Source organism: Epinephelus fuscoguttatus, linkage group LG19 (genome assembly GCF_011397635.1).
Source record: "Epinephelus fuscoguttatus linkage group LG19, E.fuscoguttatus.final_Chr_v1".
Taxonomy (NCBI): Eukaryota; Metazoa; Chordata; class Actinopteri; order Perciformes; family Serranidae; genus Epinephelus; species Epinephelus fuscoguttatus.
This window is the reverse complement of record NC_064770.1, coordinates 31,125,840-31,132,289: the sequence shown is the minus strand read 5'-3', so window position 1 is coordinate 31,132,289 and position 6,450 is coordinate 31,125,840.

Genomic DNA, 6,450 nt, shown 5'->3' with positions numbered 1-6,450 from the left:
GAACATCATAGTCAAGATGTTAAACGCATCCTAGCGCACGTTTAATGTCATGTAAATTCTTATTGTAATGTAAATTCAATAGTGCATATTTGACCATTTCTTCTATGAAATTTTAGGGAAAGTTCAGCCTTCCTTGTTGTCTCAGAGCAATTGCCCCTGCAGCTCAGCCAAGGGGGACGCCATTAATGTTTACATCCAGGCACAAGCCACTCATCCATGAGTAGATGCACACTTCCTTCTGCGCTGTGATACAATTAGCAGGTGTGGTTCGGTAGAGAGAAAACAGTTCCCACATGAAACCGCTCACAACAAGGTCTGTGGATTATCTTGAATAATTGGGTCATGATTTCTGGAAAGAGACATTGCTGTTGAGTTTTTCAGATGTATTTTTTGTCGCTTTGAGCACCACAAATCAAGTGCCATCTAGTTCCATTATATCTGGAAGACGGCAGACATCTCTACGCCTGATATCTACAACACTCGGCAATTCAGCAATATGCTAGACTGATAAATAGCACTACAGGTAAGAGGAAACATTGGGTGAACTTTCCCTTTGAAGTAGTTAATGGTATAATTCTGATTACATGGCTCGTCCATGTAACAGAGCATTTTCTTAAATAATGGTTTTGAATACTTCCTACAGCACTGCTAATGTTTGATGTGTTCATGCTGATTTGCAGCAGTTGGGCCTCTTCCACTTTTATTACGCAATACTCTTTGCCTCAGGGTCATATACTCCAGAAATGGGAAAGCATGTCTGAAACACTGTGTTTCACAATGTGGGTTGGCTCTGACTTGCTTCTGAGACTAAGGTTATTCTCAGAGTTTCTTTTTCATCATTAACATCTTCTTTTCTTTTCTTTCATGTCGAACACTTTCCCCACAATACAACTCATGGCCAGCAAAATAAGACATATTTGTAAATTTTCTTGAAGGTGAAGACGTAGACAGAATAGCACACGGCAGCCATGACCTATCTCTGCCTCAGGTGAGATACTGGTCTGTACGAAATAGCCTTATTACAGGGTGGAGCTGTGCACACCTTATTGTTTCCACCTATAGGTCTTTAACAATAGCAGGTAACTGATATGTGTCTACATGACGTACAGTGTGAGTGGGTCTCCAGTGTTTGTAGTGTGTTAACCTGTGTGGTGGACACCTGACACCTGGCAGAGAGGTTGAACCTGTTCTCAAGACTCCTGTGTGTGTCCCTGTGCGTAAAAGTGTGTTTGGGTGAGAGCAGTGATACGCGGGGTCAGATGCCCGAGGAGCTGAGGATGATGGGATTGCTTTGTTGTTTAAACAAGCGCTAGCTGCTGGTCTGTGTGTGTGTGTGTGATTGCTGTTATGTGCAGAGATGAGATGTTGAAATGTACAACACAAGGGTGACACACAGGTGACAGACAAAATTAAAGACACACCAAGAGTGGTGCTAAGATGTCTAGTTAAACCTCTACTCCAAATTTTGAGGTATGATCCTCCAGACTAGAGAAAAACATGCAACCCTGTACCATGTTATGGATATTTACTAGTCTTTGGCTGTGATAAAACATAGGTTAACATATTAAAACACACGGAAGGTAAACAGAAAATGCAAGAAATGATGTGGTTGTGTGTGTGTGCATGCTTGTCTGCTAGCTAGGAATCCAACCAAAAAAACCAAAGATCAACTGAGGGAGAGAGTCCATTGTATTAAGTGTTACAATGAGGCATCATCTCAACATACAGATTCCACCCATTCCTCTCCAGCCTGCACAACACTTCATGTGCGTGGGATCTTGGGAATATGCATATGTTATGAAATAACGCCTGTGAATGCGTATGAGCGCGCGCACACTGTGCAAACGTGAATGTGTGCAAACACTCCGAGAGTAATTTGTGGTCTAACGAGAATTTTTGTCCATGGTAACCTGCTGTTCTCGCACGGCAACAGGAGCAGGGCATCCTGAGGCTTCCTAAAAGAATCCTAATGGCTGTCTGCTATGAGAACACATGGAGGGGTCAAGCACTATTATAGTAATTGGTGAACTGTTTTTTTTAAAGCCTTAAAGTTTAATTTTGAATCCAACATTGGAGCTTAACTTTCATTCTGCACTCTGTTATCCTTTCAAGACAAACTTTGGCAAAATGTCCCTTATTTTGTTCCTTTTTTAATTCAAAGCTTGGGTAGGCAATTTAGTTCCGGCTTCATCGGGCAAAAATTCCACATTAATCTTTGACCATATTGTAATTAAACTGGCTTAAGAGAGCACTGCATCTCCACTTGGCTTTCTTCAGGATTTAGAAAATCTAGCCGATGACGGGAGACTTTGGCCAATCATAGGCCAACAGTCATTTCCAGAGACTTTCACAGGCTACACAGAACTATGACTTACTCCAGTGGGTGGCACACCATGGAAATTGAAATGTTAATTGCACGATAGCCTCATGATCACTTCATTTTTTCTTATACTAAAGGTGAAGAGAATACATAAAACATAATGGCATTTGCAGGAATCACTGAAACAACCTATCAGAGCTGAGGAGTCTCGAAAGCAGCTATCAATCACGTCAATCTCTGCTCATGAAGTGCAGTCAAGATGTCAAACTAGGCAGCACTGATCTTATATGAATCAAGATTCTGCAACATTGTCTATTTCTCACCTCATGTTTTCAGGAACATATTTTAGTGTACTGTTAAAGGAGCTATATGTAAGAAATCTAAAGCAAATAGTCATAAAATCCTCCTAATATGTCACAGAGACTAAGGAATAATGTTCATATAACATACTGATCTCACCGACAACAATAGTACAGCTAGAATATTTGCATCTAAAATTTTTTTTACAGTCTGCAAATCATGTTTATGTTTTGAATTTGTGTTTTGGACTGTTGCGCCACCCACCACCGTCTACCAGTCACGCAGTCAGTAGAGTCTCAGCATCAGTTATAGTTACGACTGAGCTACAGCAGCACGGCAAGCAGCATTAGCAGTGTCCCAGTACATAGTATTAGCAGCCGGCTCCTCCTCAGCTGTATCCTGACAGCAGCGTTAGCAGCAGAGAAGCCGGACTTGCGCGAACGGTCCGCTCGAAAACCGAAGATCAAGGACGTGGCGACGCGGCCCTGCCACGGCAGCCGCCCGTGGCAGTGTCTCCAGTGTGCCACTGTCCAGCAACCTCGAATCTGTAGGGGAGGGGGGGGCGGACACGACTCGCGGCAGTATTTTGAATTTGAGTGCAGTAACCGTTTTGGCCACATTCTTACATACAGTGCCTTTAAGTGAGAGCATTTGTGTCTCGGCTGCAATGTTGAAAACAGTCAAATGACAGTTATAAAAATAAATTATTATTTGTCATATTTGCTTTAAAACAGTCACCTGTCCAAATTAATCTGGAATTATATTTCCTTTTGTACTTGTGTATGGAAATATATAACGATACTGGGGATATTGTGTATTTAAAAGAAGACATAAGAGGGCCAGTGTTGCTAATTTCCACGACGTGCCATCTACAGGAGCACGTCATAGTTCCATACAGCCTATTAATGTTTTTTATTTTTGTCTTTTTTAAACAAGCATACATAGCTTTGATTATTGGACCAATCAAGCTGTTATGTTTGGAAATTTTAAACTCGCAAACTAGGCTAGCTAACTTATACTTGGAAAGCGTAGCCTTGTTAGCTTAGCTGTTAGCATTAGCACTGGCTCGCTCTAAATGTTCCCATTTGAATTTGGAATTGGAATTTCCAAGTTTCCAGCATGATATTTCAACTGGAACACCTTCCGAAGTCAGATTTCCAACTTGGAAAGTCTAAAGAACCTCATCAACCCTAGCCACAAAATCCAACATGGCTGCCCCATGCATCAATGATAGTGAAAGCTGTAATAATATACAGTTTATTAGCACTTCTGCCTCACTTATGTCCCCTCAAACAGCCATATACAGACAGTCCTGTGTAACTTCTATCTGTGCACATGTTGCTACAGTGGTTAAATGCAGCATAATACATTGAAATCAATTGGTACTGCTAACAACATCTTGGTTTTCTGACTTGTACGGGATTTTGATCAACTTGGGTGTGACTTCATTCCCATCTCTGACCTCTGACCTCTGACTTCCAAGCTAAATGGAATGCAGCATTGGACCTACTTTGTGTGGCTGTCACTTAAACACCACTGAGTCTCAGCCGCCCTCACACACCCAGTGTATGTCCCATATAAAATAATTTTAATTTAAATTGCAGTACATAGGCTATACACGCCACGAAGTTAAACGGGCAAATTGTAAGCACAAGCAAACATTCACCTTCGATGTTATGTCAAACTGTTTACATCAGGCTGGATGGATTTCTATTTATTCCAGCAGCGATGGCAGTCCCATGTCTTGGCCGCCTGGAAAATGCAAAGAATTATGTGTTGCATACCAAGGCTTGACAATGCCCTCTTCATTACCTCGTGCCTGTCCTAACTAACTGTCTCCTTATGACCCCACAAAGGAATCCCATCCCATCACAATGGTAACATCGGACCACTGAGCACATGGGGAAAACAAAGAAGCTGAGGACATCATAATGTGACCTTATTCAGTTATAAATGTGATCACAGCAAACATTCACATGTTGTATAGTTGTTGAGGTTTCAAGTCAAGTGTTGATTTTTCAGTTATGAGTTATTTGCAAATGAAAGGCCTTAATGGGAGAGTTGTTTGTCGACTCAGCCCCAGAGCTGATATGCCTTTAGAGATGGGTGTGGCATTGTATAAACACAGGCCTTTTACACATTCAACTGTAAATTAGTACAAACTAGACTTTTCTTGGCCCTAGCACTGTGACTTCCTGGAGTCTTGTCATGGTGGCAGGCTGATTTTTCTAACTTTGGAAAAAGCCAGTTTCCAGTTTTAATGCTAAGCTAAGATAGCTTTAGCTTTACAAAACTAACAAGAGAGTGGCAAGAAGCGAGAAAGCCAATAACTATATTTACTAAAGTGTCAAAATATCCTTTTAATTATCTCAAATGGCACAGAGGAAATGCATAGCTGACTGTACAAAAACTACAAAACTGTGATGTTTCAGAGAGGTAAAATGATGGTAATGAGACCAAATATGCTCTTGTGTGTCAGAATGTCAGCAGAAAATGCTGTAAAATAAGTTAAGTGCAACAGCTGGCGAGGTCTGACATGTAGAGGACATAGGGCAGAACATTCTTCACAGAAAAGCAGCAAGATGAAAGCAAAAAAGTGACAGAAAATATTTTCTCTAATATCTTGATTGCCGATCGTTCCGGCCTTTTTCATGAATGCTTTTTGTTGTTGACGTGATAGCATAACCATGTGGAATCTAAGAAATGGTGTGTCTTGCATTTCTGGCAGCAGTTGAAAAGAAAAACTGTTTTATGTATAATAAGCTGTGACAGCCAGCCAAGAAAAGAGTGCCATCTACGGAAACCTCCAATGAATCAACAGAAAAACCATGTTTTCTCTTTTTGTTCAGAAGAGAGTTGCAGCTAATAAAAAGGGTGCAAAATGGATGCGGAATGTTGCATTTTATTAACTGTTTTATGGAAAAGGGTTTTGATTGAGTGCTTAATGCATTCAGATAAAATGGGACAAAAAATAAGCTAAAATGAGACATTTTTCTGAAGTAAAATCAACACGTTTTTAAGCTACCATGTGCCGTATAATCACGACTTATGCGACTGTATGCCATCCTTTAATATTACACACATTTTCTGTATTTTTTGTCACTTAAAATGTTAAAGATGATACAGTGAGTCCATGTCAGCCACAACAGATCATTATTAGTCATCAGGCACACAAGCACACACATTTTCAACAAACACTTTAAAGTATGGTACCTTTGGAATCTAAAGTAACCCTTCAGAGCTAGACACTAGGGTTTCCACTGCAAACAGTACTCTTAAATGTGGGTGTGGTTGTTGTCACTGACTGCTCCATCCAGCACTTACTGCATTACCTTATTACCTTTGACACAGATGGAAGTCTGCTCCTTGTTTATCGTCCACAGAATGAGGCTGCACGCCGACATTTTCACCACGAAACAGAACAGGCTGCAGTGAGAGTCTCTCTCCATGGGATATTTAAAAATAATGGGTTTGTGCATTTAGTCCTTCTCAGGCAAGCTCAGGGGTTTAGTGTTGCTGTAGCCCACAGGAACTACACTCCACGACGCTTTTTTTTTTTCTAAGTGAGGATTAGAATATATGCAGTTCACATAACCCCGCCGAAATTAATACATACAAACACTTGAAGATCCACTCATTACTAAAAGTGTCTGTCATGCAAAAACTAAAAGTTGTCACATTGAAATTTAAGGTGTGTTGATGGATTCACGTCGTCAACTTTATAGTTACGGTTCACTAACAAAACTCCCCACAGTATGAACAGTGGTTACATGAGCCTCAAAACCAGACACAACTCAGCACTGAGCAGAGTGACCGTCCTCTACTGACCA